The 19,647-nt window shown below is 45.5% G+C and overlaps 1 protein-coding gene across 3 annotated transcripts in view; it reads left to right on the top strand.

Moving 5' to 3' along the window:
• The first annotated feature begins 5,455 nt into the window (after positions 1-5,455).
• Positions 5,456-19,647, top strand: part of BACH2 (BTB domain and CNC homolog 2) — a 304,321-nt gene continuing 290,129 nt past the window's right edge. For 2 of the 3 annotated variants that reach the window (XM_056566113.1, XM_056566114.1), the window contains exon 1: positions 14,822-15,235. The gene's annotated coding sequence lies outside the window, so the exon portion shown is untranslated. Of the gene's footprint in view, positions 5,523-14,821; positions 15,236-19,647 lie in introns of those variants that run through there. The other variant, XM_056566115.1, reaches the window with a different exon arrangement.

Raw genomic sequence — 19,647 nt, 5'->3', positions numbered from 1 at the left:
AATATAAACATATGACTGCGGAGCTCACATCACCAAACCACAATGCTCAACCCTATTCATGAATCATAACGATAAATAATAATTAAATAATAATGTAAAATAATAATAAAGAAATCATATAAAATATAATAAAATTAAAAATAGAAAATAAAAATAATAAATGTATGTAATGAATATAATAAGAGAAATGACAAATGAGAATAAAATAGGAGGGAATCTCTGGGTCCACACCACTCAAAGCAGATTTTCAAGTATAATAATAAGGAAATGTAGTCTGTCACTAATCACATGAGTGGATCCTCCAGGGCACATCATTAGTAGCAATAAAGCAATCCAATGTGTGTCCCGGGTGCTCCGACCAAGAACCATCCTGGCTTTGCCAGGGCGGCAACCAATGGCAACTGTGTCTTGACAGTATCCATGCCAGCGTGACTAAATTATTCCTATTGCATATTATTACTTTCACCTGGACCCACTTCCTCTAACAGAATATACAAAAAAAATTTTTTAAAACTGATAAAAAGTGGTTGGCAATTGTGGTAGCTAGAGTGGCTCCGCATTCTATGCAGTATTCACACCGCCTAAAAAACCGTTGTGTACAAAACTTAATAACAAACTAATTTGTACAAAAATGATGCATGTTTATTGGAAAACTGCATTCTAAAATATGCTATCAACATGCGACCTGATCTTCAATACCTCTGTTGTAATAGACTTGCTACTGATATATCTGTTGTTACCAATTTGTCTTTTAAGTTAGACACCCGTCTGTATGACATAGTTGGGGGATTCTGTAGGGACTGAATATGTGGGAAACCATTTTGAATAACGTCCCAGCTGTTTCTGATGATTTTGGATAGTTTTACTGAAGCATCATTATACGTACTAACAAACGTCAGTTTGCTAAGGTCCGCTATCTGTTGTCTAGAAGAGGTAAGTACTTCATCTCTGTTCATCATACTCACTCTCTTGCGGTGTGTGTCCAATAACTTTTTGGGGTAACCTCTATGTCTGAAGTTTTCACTCACCCTATCTAGGGAAGCTTCTGACTGTTCCTTAATGTCCGATATCCTTTTGACTACTCGCAAAAACTGGCTATAAGGTAATAATCTCACCATGTGGTGAGGATGGCAACTTGTATATTCTAGTAAAGTGTTTCAGTCAGTGTCCTTAACGTATAAGTCTGTGTGTAGTCGGTCATAATGTCGTGTCACCATTGTGTCCAAAAATGTTATATTTTTCTGTAGAGTAGACAAGGCTAAATTGTATGTTAGCATTAATAGAATTAAAAAAAACATGAAATCATTTGACTCCCGTTCAGTGCCCGTCCATATCAGAAAAATGTCATCTTTATATCGCCACCATTTTGCCACTTGGGCAAAATGGTGTGATATATAGATGTGCTCTTCCTCCATACTGGCCACCACCATATTGGCATACGTGGGCTCAAAATTTGCGCCCATAGCGGTCCCCCACGTCTGCATATAGAACTGATCATTGAACATAAAATAATTGCACCCTAATATTGATCTCTAACAGGGCCAAGACAAAATCCATCTTTTCTCTATCCCAATTAGATCATAATAAGGCATTGCGAACCACATTAATACCTGTCTCATGATCGATGGAGGTGTATAAGATCACTATATCAAATGATGCCAGTATGGAGTGAGCCACCCATATGTTGTATTTGTTGCCCAAAATCCATAAATCCCTCAGTTGTCCTCCAGGTAGACCCATTCTGTCTGGCCGTAATTCTCTGCTTAATAACATCTCGATTTTTCTAGACCAGGTTCTGCGTAGATTTGCAGTGGATGAGAAATCCTATCTACAAGATAATACTGACTTTTTGTTGAATATCCGTGAATTGATGATTCCTCCTCACTCCATACTGCATCATTTGACATAGTGAGCTTATACACCTCCATCGTTCATGAGATAGGTATCAATGTGATTTGCAATGCCTTATTATGATCTAATTGTGATAGAGAAAAGATGGATTTTGCCTTGGCCAGTTAGAGATCAATTTAGGGTTCAATTATTTTATGTTCAATGATCAGTTCTATATGCAAACACGGGGAACAGTGATTGGCGCAAATGTTGAGCCCACGTATGCTAATATGGTGGTGGCCAGTATGGAGGAAGAGCACATCTATATATCGCACCATTTTGCCCAAGTAGCGTAATGGTGGCGATATATAGATGACATTTTTCTGATATGGACGGGCACTAAACGGGAGTTAAATGACTTTCATGTTTTTTTTTTTATTCTATTAATGCTAACATACAATTTCTGTCTACTCTACAGAAAATATTACATTTTTGGACACAATGGTGACACGACATTATGACCGACTACACATAGACTTATACGTTAAGGACACTGACTGCAACACTTTACTAGAATATACAAGTTGCCATCCTCACCACTTGGTGAGATTATTACCTTATAGCCAGTTTTTGCGAGTAGTCAAAAGGATATCGAACATTAAGGAACAGTCGAAGGCTTCCCTAGATTTAGAGTTATTGGACACCCACCGCAAGAGAGTGGGTATGATGGTCAGAGATGAAGTACTTACCTCTTCTAGAAAACGGATAGAGGACCTTAACAAACTCATGTTTGTTAATACATATAATGACGCTTCAGAAAAACTATCTAATATCATCAGAAACAGCTGGGACATTATTCAAAAGGGTTTCACACATATTCAGTCCCTACAGAATCCCCCAATTATGTCATACAGACGGGTGTCTAACTTAAAAGACAAATTCGTAAAAACAGATATATCAGTAGCCCGTCCATTACATCAGAGGTATTTTGGACTAATTAATAAGGGTTTGTTTCCTTGTAGGACTTGTGTGAACTGTGGTTTAATGTCTGAGGGTTCTACATTTGAACATCCAGTAACCAAAAAGAAATACAGGATTAATCATTATCTAACATGTGACTCGTGTTATGTTATATAGGTACTTTGGTGCCCATGCCAACCTTTATATGTGTGATATGAAAACCAGATTGAACAACCATAGATATACTATTAGAAAGAGTAGGTTAGATTTACCAGTTGCAAAGCCTTTTGCTGAATGAGGACACACAGAGCGTGACCTGAGATTCATGATTCTTGACTATATTCCACCACTGAAGAGAGGTGGGGACCGCTTAGCTCTATTAATGAGGAAGGAATGGAGATGGATTTTTGAATTTTCCATGTTGCATCTACAAGGCTCAATGTGGAGTTCAAGATCACCCCTAACATGCTTGGATAGCCCCCTGGAATACGTTATTGCATCTGTATCTGAAACAACAGACTGAATATATTTTTTTCTAATTGCAGTCTTTTATGTTTTATAGAAATGACGTATGTTACAACCAGAGGAACAGTTTGTGATTATTATATGATATTTATTGTATAAAGAAGATCAGGTCGCATGTTGATAGCATATTTTATAATGTAGTTTTCCAATAAACATGCATAATTTTTTGTACAAATTAGTTTGTTATTTAGTTTTCTACACAAAGGTTTTTTAGGTAGTGTGAATACTGCATAGAATGCGGAGGCGCTCTAGCAACCACAATTGCCAACTGCTTTTTTTCAGTTTATTTTTTATTTTTTTGTATCTTCTGTTAGAGGAGGTGGGTCCGGGTGAAAGTAATGGTATGCAATAGGAATAATTTAGTCACGCTGGCATGGATACTGTCAAGACACAGTTGCCATTGGTTGCTCGCCAGCCGCCCTGGCAAAGCCAGGATGGTTCTTGGTCGGAGCACCCGGGACACACATTGGATTGCTTTATTGCTACTAATGATGTGCCCTGGAGGATCCACTAATGTGATCAGTGACAGACTACATTTCCTTATTATTATACTTGAAAATCTGCTATGAGTGGTGTGGACCCAGATATTCCCTGCTATTATATTCTCATTTGTCATTTGTCTTATTATATTCATTTCATACAATTATTATTTTTATTATTTTCTATATTTCATTATTATTATTATTATTTTATGATTTCTTTCTTACTATTTTACATTATTATTTTTATTAATATTTATCATTATGATTCATAAATAAGGTTGAGTATTGTGGTTTGGTGATGTGAGCTCCGCAGTCATATGTTTATATTAAACTCCCTATTAAGCCTTATATTCATTTGGTCACATTTTGTTAATTTAATTACACTCACAAGTTTTCTATGCATGACCTTTAGTGTTGCCCAACAATAAGATGGAGTAGATCTTCATATATGCAGTTGCGCATGGGCTGGTTGGCGTTATGTTAAAGTGACCACCGATTCCCACAACTATAATGGCGATTTCTGCATTTCGCATCCATGCGCATGCGCAAGGTTTGATTGTGACGTGCATCGCATGTGACCTGAATCTGAGTAATCTGATTGGTTTAATGATAAGCGATGGGTGGTGCTGCTACGGACTGAGCTTCCGGAATGCCAAGACGACAATGCATGCTGCTACACACGTTTACAAGTATAGTATAATTACTGTATTTTAATTAATAAGTTCCTCTGGTTGATATTGGTTTTACAATATTGTTTTTAACTGTGTGACACTGTAAGGGATTACATTTGTAATGTGGACACATTGAGTAACACTGATTTTGCAATACTATATGTAATGTCACATTGTTTTGTACAATATTTGCATACTGTACCTTAATTGCACTTATTGCACTTTCACTGATTAATCACATTGTTGCTGTGTATAAAATGCACCTTAGTTCTGTTGTGAGTTGCTTGAGAAAGATCCTGGAGAGGATGTGGAAGAATTGATGGACTTGATTCTTTTTCAGTAGCCTGCACCCTATTTCAGTTTGAGTGCTGCTCTATTTTTTTCTTTATGTGTATATATATATATATATATATATATATATATATATATATATATATATACATTGTTTTTTTTTCTTGCAGCAAAAAAAAAGAAAATCAATCAATTTATATGTACCCCTAAGTTGTTTTAATAAAAATGACTTGTCAACTAGGTTCACATATGACTACTTAAAAAATGTAAAACTATAGAAACAGACATAAATTTATAAGTCTATATTTATATTTTGTATTCAAACAAAACAAAAAGTATATATACAGTGGCGTTGCGACCCGGGTGCGGGGGGTGCGGAGCGCACCGGGTGACACCTGCCTGGAGGGGTGACACCACGGCCGGCAGCACCCCCCGCATCTGCACACCGTCACTCAACTCAGCCGGTATTTGCAGCATCCCCAAACAGAAGAGGCTTCTTTCCTGACCTGCAGGCTGCCGCACTGCAGTTTCAGCCCCCGACACAATCCTATCCCCCAGCCCCAGGAAGCTGCCTCTTTAAGACCTGCAATGCTTTCTGGGAACAGAAGTGCCGTGCGCACGTCTGCTCCCTCCCCCGACGTGTCCCTGCCTCATGTGCTCCGCGTCTTCTGAGGATTCATGGGGGATAAGTTCCTCCCCAACCCCCGGACATTCCTGGACCTGGAGCCGCCCGGGGAGAGGAGAAAGTGAAGACAAGAGACTGGTGAGACCTCTCTGCAAAACTGTGTATTTAATGCAGTGTTTCCCAACCAGGGTGCCTCCAGCTGTTGCAAAACTATTACTCCCAGCATGCCCAGACAGCCTTTGGCTGTCCGGGCATGCTGGGAGTTGTAGTTTTGCAACAGCTGGAAGCACCCTGGTTGGGAAACACTGATTTAATGTTTTAATGTAACAGGGAGAAAGGGGGTGCTGAGAGGCTCTGGGGGGTGCCATTGCCAGGAGGATGATCCTCCTTATGTATGATGGGGGTGCTACTGATGAATGATGGGGGTGCTGCACCCCCATTATCCATCAGCAGGATCATCCTCCTGTGAGTAGCACCCCCATCATCCATCAGCAGGATCATCCTCCTGTGAGTAGCACCCCCATCATCCATCAGCAGGATCATCCTCCTGTGAGTAGCACCCCCATCATCCATCAGCAGGATCATCCTCCTGGATAATGGGGGGTGCCTCTGGAAGGAGGATATGTATGATGAGGGTGCTACTGATGAATTATGGGGGTGCTGCACCTCCATCATCCATCAGCAGATCATCCTCCGGGATGATGGGGGTGCTACTGGCAGGAGGATGATCCTCCTTATGTATGATGAGGGTGCATAAGGAAAGACTATAGAGAAGTCACCTGTAGTCACTGATATTATTGTGTATTTTTCCTCATTATGTCCCATCAGAGCTGTAGTCACTTGTAAGTTCTGCAGTTGTGATGAGCAAAACTACAACTCCCAGCCAGGGCGGGTGCAAGGATTTCTGCCTACACAAGCGAAGCTCCATTTCGGGAATCTCGTTGGGCACCAGCAATAAAACCAGAGAGGGTGGAGTGGTAGCAGTGACCTCTGCTGTGCGGCGGCGGGGCGCACAGATGGGGGTCTTAGTATAAAAAAAAGTCTTCATTTTTCCGCCCCCATCAGCTGCGAGTCCATGCGCCCTCAAGCGGACGCATGGTTTGCCTTATGACAACATCGGGCCTGCTCCCAGCATAACCTCACCACTGCTAAGGTCATACTGGGAGCTGTAGTTTTAATTGGTGAAACCTTTTTTAGAGCTTTCCCAGTCTTTGGTAATTGGTATATTTGATTATTATACTGGAATTTTTCACACTGCTCTACATCAGTGGCGCCTGTCACAACAGGCTAAAAACTTACTGGGGGGGGGGGGTAGGTATGGGGTGACACCATTTTCTATCGCACCGGGTGACACCAACCTTAGCAACGCCACTGTATATATATATATATTTTTTTTAACTGTTGTAATTGGTTAAGATTTTTCTATGTAGCCATGTGTGAACCTAGTTGTTGTGAGACAAGTTATATTTTATTAAAACAACTTAGAGGTACATATAAATAATTGATTTTCTTTTTTGAGGAGGGGTGGAAGAAAAAAGCTATGATTGTTATTATTAACTTTATAATGTTAACCATGTGCTACATATAACATGTTACCTTTATTTCTAAGGTCATGGTAATTACACTTATACCATATATGTATTTTTTCAACAATTTTTCACAGTAAAACCAATTTACATCATTTTCTACACTTTTTGTTCAAATCCCACTATGGGGACGTCACAACACAATATTTTGATCAGGGTGGTAAATTTGGACATCTAGTGGGCCATATTTTGCCCTTAGGGTCACATTGTAAAAAAAAAAAAAAAAACATGTACCACACAGTAAATGTTATTCTACTATATGCCAGTGTATGTAATAGCATAATGTGCAATACAAGAAAAAAAAGGTTTTTATACATATACCAGCCTGATGGAGGTCAAGAAGACTCTCTTATGGCCACTGTCCAGTGAATAGAGCCCTGTGGCTACACCTAACTGTTACGCCGAGCGCTCCGGGTCCCCGCTCCTCCCCGGAGCGCTCGCAACTTCCTCGCAATCGCAGCGCCCCGGTCAGACCTGCTGACCGGGTGCGCTGCGATACCTCTCCCAGCCGGGATGCGATTCGCGATGCGGGTGGCGCCCGCTCGCGATGCGCACCCCGGCTCCCGTACCTGACTCGCTCTCCGTCGGTCCTGTCCCGGCGCGCGCGGCCCAGCTCCTTAGGGCGCGCGCGCGCCGGGTCTCTACGATTTAAAGGGCCACTGCGCCGCTGATTGGCGCAGTTGGCTTAATTAGTTTATTCACCTGTGCACTTCCCTATATAACCTCACTTCCCCTTTCCTTCCTTGCCGGATCTTGTTGCCATCGTGCCAGTGAAAGCGTTTCCCAGTGTGTTCCTAGCCTGTGTTCCAGACCTCCTGCCGTTGCCCCTGACTACGATCCTTGCTGCCTGCCCCGACCTTCTGCTACGTCCGACCTTGCTCTTGTCTACTCCCTTGTACCGCGCCTATCTTCAGCAGTCAGAGAGGTTGAGCCGTTGCTAGTGGATACGACCTGGTTGCTACCGCCGCTGCAAGACCATCCCGCTTTGCGGCGGGCTCTGGTGAAAACCAGTAGCAGCTTAGAACCGGTCCACTAGCACGGTCCACGCCAATCCCTCTCTGGCACAGAGGATCCACCTCCTGCCAGCCGAATCGTGACAGTAGATCCGGCCATGGATCCCGCTGAAGTTCCACTGCCAGTTGTCGCCGACCTCACCACGGTGGTCGCCCAGCAGTCGCAACAGATAGCGCAACAAGGCCACCAGCTGTCTCAACTGACCGTGATGCTACAGCAGCTACTACCACAGCTTCAGCAATCATCTCCTCCGCCAGCTCCTGCACCTCCTCCGCAGCGAGTGGCCGCTTCCGGCCTATGACTTTCCTTGCCGGATAAATTTGATGGGGACTCTAAGTTTTGCCGTGGCTTTCTTTCACAATGTTCCCTGCACTTGGAGATGATGTCGGACCAGTTTCCTACTGAAAGGTCTAAGGTGGCTTTCGTAGTCAGCCTTCTGTCTGGGAAAGCTCTGTCATGGGCCACACCGCTCTGGGACCGCAATGACCCCGTCACTGCCTCTGTACACTCCTTCTTCTCGGAAATTCGAAGTGTCTTTGAGGAACCTGCCCGAGCCTCTTCTGCTGAGACTGCCCTGCTGAACCTGGTCCAGGGTAATTCTTCCGTTGGCGAGTACGCCATCCAATTCCGTACTCTTGCTTCCGAATTATCCTGGAATAATGAGGCCCTCTGCGCGACCTTTAAAAAAGGCCTATCCAGCAACATTAAAGATGTTCTGGCCGCACGAGAAATTCCTGCTAACCTGCATGAACTCATTCATCTTGCCACTCGCATTGACATGCGTTTTTCCGAAAGGCGTCAGGAGCTCCGCCAGGATATGGACTTTGTTCGCACGAGGCGTTTCTTTCTCCCTGGCTCCTCTCTCCTCTGGTCCTCTGCAATCCGTTCCTGTGCCTCCCGCCGTGGAGGCTATGCAAGTTGACCGGTCTCGCTTGACACCTCAAGAGAGGACACGACGCCGCATGGAGAATCTTTGCCTGTACTGTGCCGGTACCGAACACTTCCTGAAGGATTGTCCTATCCGTCCTCCCCGCCTGGAAAGACGTACGCTGACTCCGCACAAAGGTGAGACAGTTCTTGATGTCAACTCTGCTTCTCCACGCCTTACTGTGCCTGTGCGGATATCTGCCTCTACCTTCTCCTTCTCTACTAAGGCCTTCTTGGATTCCAGATCTGCAGGAAATTTTATTTTGGCCTCTCTCATCAACAGGTTCAACATCCCAGTGACCAGTCTCGCCAGACCCCTCTACATCAATTGTGTTAACAATGAAAGATTGGACTGTGCCGTGCATTACCGCACGGAACCCCTCCTAATGTGCATCGGACCTCATCACGAAAAAATTGAGTTTTTGGTCCTCTCCAATTGCACTTCCGAAATTCTCCTTGGACTACCGTGGCTTCAACGCCATTCCCCAACCCTTGATTGGTCCACAGGAGAGATCAAGAGCTGGGGTACTTCTTGTTTCAAGGACTGTCTTAAACCGGTTCCCAGTACTCCCTGCCGTGACCCTGTGGTTCCCCCTGTAACCGGTCTTCCTAAGGCTTATATGGACTATGCTGACGTATTTTGCAAAAAGCAAGCTGAGACTCTACCTCCTCACAGGCCTTTTGACTGTCCTATTGACCTCCTCCCGGGCACTACTCCACCCCGGGGCAGAATTTATCCTCTGTCCGCCCCAGAGACGCTTGCTATGTCTGAATACATCCAGGAAAATTTAAAAAAGGGGTTTATCCGCAAATCCTCCTCTCCTGCCGGAGCTGGATTTTTCTTTGTGTCCAAAAAAGATGGCTCCCTACGTCCTTGCATTGATTACCGCGGACTTAATAAAATCACGGTAAAAAACCGCTACCCCCTACCTCTTATCTCTGAACTCTTTGATCGCCTTCAAGGTGCCCACATCTTTACCAAACTGGACTTAAGAGGTGCATATAATCTCATCCGCATCAGGGAGGGGGACGAATGGAAAACTGCATTTAACACCAGAGATGGACACTTTGAGTATCTGGTCATGCCCTTTGGCCTGTGCAACGCCCCTGCCGTCTTCCAAGACTTTGTTAATGAAATTTTTCGTGATCTCTTATATTCCTGTGTTGTTGTGTATCTGGACGATATTCTGATTTTTTCTGCCAACTTAGAAGAACATCGCCAGCATGTCCGCATGGTTCTTCAGAGACTTCGAGACAATCAACTCTATGCCAAAATGGAGAAATGTCTGTTTGAATGTCAATCTCTTCCTTTCCTAGGATACTTGGTCTCTGGCCAGGGACTACAAATGGACCCAGATAAACTCTCTGCCGTCTTAGATTGGCCACGCCCCTCCGGACTACGTGCTATCCAACGTTTTTTGGGGTTCGCCAATTATTACAGACAATTCATTCCACATTTTTCCACTATTGTGGCTCCTATCGTGGCTTTAACCAAGAAGAATGCCAATCCTAAGTTCTGGTCTCCACAAGCGGAAGACGCATTTAAACGGCTCAAGTCTGCCTTTTCTTCTGCTCCCGTGCTCTCCAGACCTGACCCATCTAAACCCTTCCTATTGGAGGTTGATGCCTCCTCAGTGGGAGCTGGAGCGGTCCTTCTACAAAAAAATTCTTCCGGGCATGCTGTTACTTGTGGTTTTTTTTCTAGGACCTTCTCTCCGGCGGAGAGGAACTACTCCATCGGGGATCGAGAACTACTGGCCATTAAATTGGCACTTGAGGAATGGAGGCATCTGCTGGAGGGATCAAAATTTCCAGTTATCATTTTCACCGATCACAAGAATCTCTCCTATCTCCAGTCTGCCCAACGGCTGAATCCTCGCCAGGCCAGGTGGTCGTTGTTCTTTGCCCGTTTTAACTTTGAAATTCATTTTCGCCCTGCCGACAAGAACATTAGGGCCGATGCTCTCTCTCGTTCCTCGGATGCCTCGGAAGTAGAGGTCTCTCCGCAACACATCATTCCTCCTGACTGTCTGATCTCCTCTTCTCCAGCCTCCATCAGGCAAACTCCTCCAGGGAAGACCTTCGTTTCTCCACGCCAACGTCTCGGGATTCTCAAATGGGGTCACTCCTCCCACCTCGCAGGCCATGCGGGCATCAAAAAGTCCTTGCAACTCATCTCTCGTTTCTATTGGTGGCCGACTCTGGAAACAGACGTTGTTGATTTTGTGCGGGCCTGTACTGTCTGTGCCCGGGATAAGACTCCTCGCCAGAAGCCTGCTGGTCTCCTTCACCCTCTGCCTGTCCCCGAACAGCCTTGGTCTCTGATTGGTATGGACTTTATTACAGACCTACCCCCATCCTGTGGCAACACTGTTGTTTGGGTGGTCGTTGATCGATTTTCCAAGATGGCACATTTTATTCCTCTTCCTGGTCTTCCTTCAGCGCCTCAGTTGGCAAAACAATTTTTTGTACACATTTTTCGTCTTCACGGTTTGCCCACGCAGATTGTCTCGGATAGAGGTGTCCAATTCGTGTCAAAATTCTGGAGGGCTCTCTGTAAACAACTCAAGATTAAATTAAACTTCTCTTCTGCTTATCATCCTCAAACCAATGGGCAAGTAGAAAGAATTAACCAGGTCCTGGGTGACTATTTACGGCATTTTGTTTCCTCCCGCCAGGATGACTGGGCAGATCTTCTACCTTGGGCCGAATTCTCGTACAACTTTAGAGTCTCTGAATCTTCTGCTAAATCCCCATTTTTCGTGGTGTTCGGCCGTCACCCTCTTCCCCCCCTCCCTATTCCCTTGTCCTCTGGTTTGCCCGCTGTAGATGAAGTGACTCGTGATCTTTCCACCATATGGAAAGAGACCCAAAATTCTCTTTTACAGGCTTCATCTCGCATGAAAAAGTTTGCCGATAAGAAAAGAACAGCTCCCCCCATCTTTGCTCCCGGAGACAAGGTATGGCTCTCCGCTAAATATGTCCGCTTTCGTGTCCCCAGTTACAAACTGGGACCACGCTATCTTGGTCCTTTCAAAGTCTTGTGCCAGATTAATCCTGTCTCTTACAAACTCCTTCTTCCTCCTTCTCTTCGTATTCCCAATGCCTTCCATGTCTCTCTCCTTAAACCACTCATCATCAACCGTTTCTCTCCCAAACTTGTTTCTCCCACTCCTGTTTCCGGTTCTTCTGACATCTTCTCCGTAAAGGAGATACTGGCCTCCAAGACGGTCAGAGGAAAAAGATTTTTTTTGGTAGATTGGGAGGGCTGTGGTCCTGAAGAGAGATCCTGGGAACCTGAGGACAACATCCTAGACAAAAGTCTGGTCCTCAGGTTCTCAGGCTCCAAGAAGAGGGGGAGACCCAAGGGGGGGGGTACTGTTACGCCGAGCGCTCCGGGTCCCCGCTCCTCCCCGGAGCGCTCGCAACTTCCTCGCAATCGCAGCGCCCCGGTCAGACCTGCTGACCGGGTGCGCTGCGATACCTCTCCCAGCCGGGATGCGATTCGCGATGCGGGTGGCGCCCGCTCGCGATGCGCACCCCGGCTCCCGTACCTGACTCGCTCTCCGTCGGTCCTGTCCCGGCGCGCGCGGCCCCGCTCCTTAGGGCGCGCGCGCGCCGGGTCTCTACGATTTAAAGGGCCACTGCGCCGCTGATTGGCGCAGTTGGCTTAATTAGTTTATTCACCTGTGCACTTCCCTATATAACCTCACTTCCCCTTTCCTTCCTTGCCGGATCTTGTTGCCATCGTGCCAGTGAAAGCGTTTCCCAGTGTGTTCCTAGCCTGTGTTCCAGACCTCCTGCCGTTGCCCCTGACTACGATCCTTGCTGTCTGCCCCGACCTTCTGCTACGTCCGACCTTGCTCTTGTCTACTCCCTTGTACCGCGCCTATCTTCAGCAGTCAGAGAGGTTGAGCCGTTGCTAGTGGATACGACCTGGTTGCTACCGCCGCTGCAAGACCATCCCGCTTTGCGGCGGGCTCTGGTGAAAACCAGTAGCAGCTTAGAACCGGTCCACTAGCACGGTCCACGCCAATCCCTCTCTGGCACAGAGGATCCACCTCCTGCCAGCCGAATCGTGACACTAACTTACACGGCAGGAGCTTCTCCCTGCATATGCATGGCGCATACAGTCACCACATGATGTGGACAGAGCCAAAAATCAATAACAGTAACATGGTAAAATGTTTAGGGTGAGAGTGAGTACCATGCTCTTATGGATAAGCGGTACCCAGCAAATAAAATGAACAGGTTAGATAAAATCATTAAATTTAACTCTTTGGGTGTACAGTTCTAATTGTGACCTCCTAACCTAGTCCATATGGATAAATGGCATCCAAAACAACACTCATGAAGAAAATTTTATGAATTCTGTATATTAAAGTTATTAAATGGCACCATATGACTGTACAGTACAAATGGTGGCCTACCAAGCTAGTTTTGTTCATCTAGATAAGCGGCGCCATTCCCATTATAAGCCATAAATTAGTGGAAGAACCACGCCGTCTCAACTACCCTATGACGCGACAATTGGGTAGCCATTAAAACTCAGCGGGTCGCTCATACTAGTAGATGATACAACCTTCAAAGAAACACCCTTCTCTAATGGTCTCACTATCGTGGTGCCCTGCTATATCAGCCTTTTGTTTGATGCCAGCCATACATTTGCCAACTCTTTGGCATAGTTCACATGTAGAATCAATGCCTGTGCATTCCATTGACACCTTTTGATCGACAGGTAACATGCAGTGTTATATTCTTTTCCCCGCATCCAATGTGCAAGCAGCATCCTCTTTGCGGATTCTATACCAGTGTTTCCCAACCAGTGTGCCTTCAGCTGTTGCAAAACAACAACTCCCAGCAATGTGTCAACAGCATCCTCTTTACGGATTCTATACCGGTGCTTATCAACCAGTGTGCCTCCAGATGTTGCAAAACTACAACTCCCAGCAATGTGTCAGCAGCATCCTCTTTGTAGATTCTATACCAGTGCTTCCCAACCAGTGTGCCTCCAGCTGTTGCAAAACTACAACACCCAGCAATGTGTCAGCAGCATCCTCTTTGTGGATTCTAAACCAGTGCTTATCAACCAGTGTGCCTCCAGCTGTTGCAAAACTACAACACCCAGCAGTGTGTCAGCAGCATCCTCTTTGTAGATTCTATACCAGTGCTTTGCAAACAGTGTGCCTCCAGCTGTTGCAAAACTACAACTCCCAGCAATATGTCAGCAGCTTACTCTTTGTAGATTCTATACCAGTTCTTCCCAACCAGTGTGCCTCCAGCTGTTGCAAAACAACAACTCCCAGCAATGTGTCAGCAGCATCCTCTTTTTAGATTCTATACCAGCGTTTCCCAACCAGTGTGCCTCCAGCTGTTGCAAAACTACAACTCCCAGCAATGTGTCAGCAGCATTCTCTTTGTAGATTCTACACCAGTGCTTCCCAACCAGTGGGCCTCCAGCTGTTGCAAAACAACAACTCCCAGCAATGTGTCAGCAGCATCCTCTTTTTAGATTCTATACCAGCGTTTCCCAACCAGTGTGCCTCCAGCTGTTGCAAAACAACAACTCCCAGCATGCCTGGACAGCCGAAGGCTGTCCAGGCATGCTGGGAGTTGTAGTTTTGCAACAGCCGGAGGCCCACTGGTTGGAAAACACTATCATAACTTGCCCTTCAGGAACAATAGAGCTGTTATTCATTCCAATCCTCCATCCACTACTATTATAATAAACTGAGATCAGTCATTCATGAGTTGATTCTCTTCCTCATCACTGCTCAAGTCCAATACTTAATATGTCATTTTTAATTAATATAAAAAAAAGAAAACTGCCAAAAATCTTAGTAAAATAAATGTTTTTTTCCCGTGAATATTGAAAGACGTGTCCCTTTAATGTATCACCTACATTCATTGACTGGCAGGGACACTCTCTCCGATAGGTGTCAGTAGAGAGTCAGCTCCCTTCCTTCTGGAGGAGGGCTACTTTGCATATTTACAAGCCAGTGATTGTACACACACACACATACTCCATAATGTGCCAGCTGCCTCCTCAGTGCACGGACTGACATCTCCACACAGGCACTCCTAGGAGGCTGCAGCCGGCTACGTTCCTTCCTCTTCGCGAGCCCCACGTTAAAAAAAAAAAAAAAAAAAGGGCTGGTGGGGGTGGATCCTGACTGAGAGAAGCTATCCCTGGCTCCTGGGAACAACAACAACAACGACGAGCAGCCACGGCTGATGGCCATGTGATGTCTCCCTGAGGGGTGAGCTCGTACAACCAAACACAACGGCAGCGTGCTCACAGGAGGAACTGAAAGTGCAGGCAAGGTGAGTGCGGTGACTGTGCTGGGGCACAGCTGCTCTGTGGTGGGGGAGAAGGCTACTGCTGCTGAGTGGCCGGGTCTGAGGGGAGCTGCTACTGCTGCTGCTGAGTGGCCGGGTCTGAGGGGAGCTGCTGCCACTGCTGCTCCTGAGTGGCCGGGTCTGAGGGGAGCTGCTACTGCTGCTGCTGAGTGGCCGGGTCTGAGGGGAGCTGCTGCTACTGCTGCTGCTGAGTGGCCGGGTCTGAGGGGAGCTGCTGCTACTGCTGCTCCTGAGTGGCCGGGTCTGAGGGGAGCTGCTGCTACTGCTGCTGCTGAGTGGCCGGGTCTGAGGGGAGCTGCTGCTACTGCTGCTCCTGAGTGGCCGGGTCTGAGGGGAGCTGCTGCTACTGCTGCTCCTGAGTGGCCGGGTCTGAGGGGAGCTGCTGCTGCTGCTACTGCTGCTGCTGAGTGGCCGGGTCTGAGGGGAGCTGCTGCTGCTGAGTGGCCGGGTCTGAGGGGAGCTGCTACTGCTGCTGCTGCTGAGTGGCCGGGTCTGAGGGGAGCTGCTACTGCTGCTGCTGCTGAGTGGTCGGGTCTGAGGGGAGCTGCTGCTGCTGCTGAGTGGCCGGGTCTGAGGGGAGCTGCTGCTGCTGAGTGGCCGGGTCTGAGGGGAGCTGCTGCTGCTGCCACCACACATAGGAATGTAACAAAGAACACTCCACACACACACACACACAATATGGATGGAGGGAAAGTTGCTGTCACTAGCGGTGCAGGACAAGCCTGTCACACTACTGTGTGCACAGCTCTGGTAATAACTCCAGCATGGCTCTTGTTATTGTGCATGCAGGGAGAAACAGCTGTCACATTTGGAGGGCCTCTGGTATTGCCATTAACCCCTGCACTTCTGAAGCCGCCGCTACCAGTATGCGTCGGCACGGGTATTACGATAGCTTCCATAGAAACGGCGGAGGGGGAGGATGTATATTTTCTTTCTTGCCTCTATAACTAGCTGCAAAAAAAAAAAAAAATGATGAAGAAATGGATAGAAAGTGTCAGTTGTGTTGGGCATTTTTTTTATTTTATTTTGGAAAAACTGTGTCAGTTTTTATTTGACAGCGAATTTACGCCTCTTTGGCCATTATGGGATAGCGCTCGTGCCTGTTCTGTTCGCTCTTGTGACTGAAGAATGGGAAGGAAAGCGTTTAGTCACTTGTCTCCCATTCATTACTGTGGTACCGGCGGACGGCGGTGCGGTTTGTTGTCCATGTGATGGTTGTGTAGTACGAATATATGTATATATATATCCATGCCATCCTTTAATAGTGGTGCTGGAGTTGCCGCCTGCCCATTGGCTTGTCCCTGCTTCCAGGGGTTAATATTTCATTACACAGGGTTATGTGTCGTATTCGCTGGCTCTGGCTGTGATCGAGGGGGAAAGTGTTGTGCGTGTTGTTCAGGGTTTTTTTCAGGGTCACATTATGTTGTTTTGTTTTTTTGCCTTTAGGGAGGTGTTCCAGATCTGGGGAAGTACTAGGCTAGAGCTTTACATGAGAGAATGATGACTTGACAGATGTCTGTGAGCCAGCGACAGGGATACCGGCCACAAATAAGCACGTCATTCCAGTGTACACTGATGCAGCAGGAGTACATAAGTGTGTCATGTTCACTGCTCACGCTATACACTAAGCCAGTGTTTCCCAACTAGAGTGCCTGCAGCTGTTGCAAAACTACAACTCCCAACATGTCCGGACAGCCTTTGGCTGTCCGGACATGTTGGGAGTTGTAGTTTTGCAACAGCTGGAGGCACCGTGGTAAGGGAAAAACCGGCTTAGTAATGCACGCTCATGCATGATGCCTATTTATAGCTAGAGAGAGTAGAGCTGACTGATCAATGTGTTGCGGCTGTAAAATTAGAGAGTCCAGGACGCCGTCTCAGGTGACTTAAGTCACAGCTACGAAGCAACTGCAATGTTTTTTTTTAAAAAGCCTTTACCAGACTTGAACCACTTTTTTGAAATTTTGTCCTTTAAAAGGGGCGTTGTAGGGGTGTGGTAGAGGCCGGGCTTTTCCCAGACATATTTATCAATGTCTTAATGTAGAATTTTGTCTTAAAGGGTAGTACGAGTACAACAGGTCGGGGCTGGTACTGAGCTTGTGCTTGTATTTCTGACTGGGAAACATTTTCTACAATGTGTGGCTGACGTAACTCCAGTTCATCACGTTTCTTTTACATCCGTAAGAACCAAGCCGACGACCGTATCGAAAAAGTCTGCTCCGTTCAGTCAGTGCCAGCAATGCCCCCAGAGAGACCTTTTCTTGTTGACTGCTAGATACAGAACCCGATTTGTGCGGTTCACCCATCTGTCAAATGTCAGATATTATACCTCATCTGCAAAAAGTGACTTCTCAACACTGATATGATCCAGATCGTTCTCGAGATGTCTTTGCTTCCTGAACTTAACATAAACATGATCACTTTCATTCACAAAAAAAGAAAAGCTGCCGATGCTACGGCCCCTAAATTGTAAGGCGGGGTTCACACGTAGTATTTTGTTCAGTATTTTTATTTATTTACCATAACTAAGAATGGGTCCAAAACACAGAAAAAGATTTAACTCTTAATCTGAAAACATACACAACATTTTTTTGTAAGCTAGAGAAATAGCCAAATTAACCCTGCAGCCAGATGTTATCTCTGAGTCAGCAGAGAAATATGAAATGCCATACTCACATGGCTTTTTTTATGGCGTTTTAGGCTCTATGGCAGTTTAGCGGGGGAAAAAACGCCATGTACAGTCATGGCCATAAATGTTGGCACCCCTGAAGGTTTTTCTAGAAAATGAAGTATTTCTTACAGAAAAGGATTGCAGTAACACATGTTTTGCTATACACATGATTATTCCCTTTGTGTGTATTGGAACTAAACCAAAAAAGGGAGGATAAAAAGCAAATTGGACATAATGTCACACCAAACTCCAAAAATGGTCTGGACAAAATTATTGGCGCTCTTTCAAAATTGTGGAAAAATAAGATTTGTTTCAAGCATGTGATGCTCCTTTAAACTCACCTGGGGCAAGCAACAAGTGTGGGCAATATAAAAATCACACCTGAAAGCAGATAAAAAGGAGAGACAGTCCTTGCATTGTGTGTCTGTGTGTTCCACACTAAACATGGACAACAGAGATCTAGATTTGCCTTTGTCCACAGTGCGCAACATTATCAAGAAGTTTGAAACCCATGGCACTGTAGCTAATTTCCCTGGGTGTGGACGGAAGAGAAAAATTGATGAAAGGTGTCAATGCAGGATAGTCCGGATGGTGGATAAGCAGCCCCAAACAAGTTCCAAAGATATTCAAGCTGTCCTGCAGGCTCAGGGAGCATCAGTGTCAGTGCGAACTATCTGTCGACATTTAAATGAAATGAAACTATGCGCCATAGCTTGTCGTTGTACTAACTGAATAGGTTTGTGTTCCCGTCCGGAAAGGTATTTTGTACTTGCACTATATGGTACCTGATGACGTATTTCCTGTATTTATCTCTATATACGCCACTAGTTTGGTTCACATTTGTAGGTCATGTTGACCTTACATCATCCTGTTTATTGCTTGCACTTGTGTACATTTCCTTTTGATTCAATAAAAGCTTCATGGTTTGACCATTAAATGAAATGAAACACTATGGCAGGAGACCCAGGAGGACCCCACTGCTGACACAGAGACATAAAAAGCAAGACTACATTTTGCCAAAATGAACTTGAGTAAGCCAAAATCCTTCTGGGAAAACGTCTTGTGGACAGATGAGACCAAGATAGAGCTTTTTTGGTAAAGCACCTCATTCTTCTGTTTCCCACAAACGGAATGAGGCCTACAAAGAAAAGAACACACTACCTACAGTGAAATATGGTGGAGGTTCAATGATGTTTTGGGGTTGTTTTGCTGCCTCTGGCACTGGGTGCCTTGAATGTGTGCAAGGCTTCATAAAATCTGAGGATTACCAATGGATTTTGGGTCACACTGTACAGCCCAGTGTCAGAAAGCTGGGTTTGCATCTGAGATCTTGGGTATTCCAGCAGAACAATGACCCCAAACATACATCAAAAAGCACTCAGAAATGGATGGCAACAAAGCACTGGAGAGTTCTGAAGTGGCCAGCAATGAGTCCAGATCTAAATCCCATTGAACACCTGTGGAGAGATCTTCCAATAAGATAGACCTGGAGCAGTTTGCAAAGGAAGAGTGGTCCAACATTCCGGCTGAGAGGTGTAAGAAGCTTATTGATGGTTATAGGAAGCGACTGATTTGTTATCTTTTCCAAAGGATGTGCAACCAAATATTAAGTTAAGGGTGCCAATAATTTTGTCCAGCCCATTTTTGGAGTTTGGTGTAACATTATGTCCAATTTGCTTTTTTTCCTCCCTATTTTGGTTTAGTTCCA

This window comes from Hyla sarda, chromosome 3, assembly GCF_029499605.1.
Source record: "Hyla sarda isolate aHylSar1 chromosome 3, aHylSar1.hap1, whole genome shotgun sequence".
Taxonomy (NCBI): domain Eukaryota; kingdom Metazoa; phylum Chordata; class Amphibia; order Anura; family Hylidae; genus Hyla; species Hyla sarda.
Note: the sequence above shows the minus strand (reverse complement) of the source record. Positions and strands in the feature narration are given on the sequence as shown.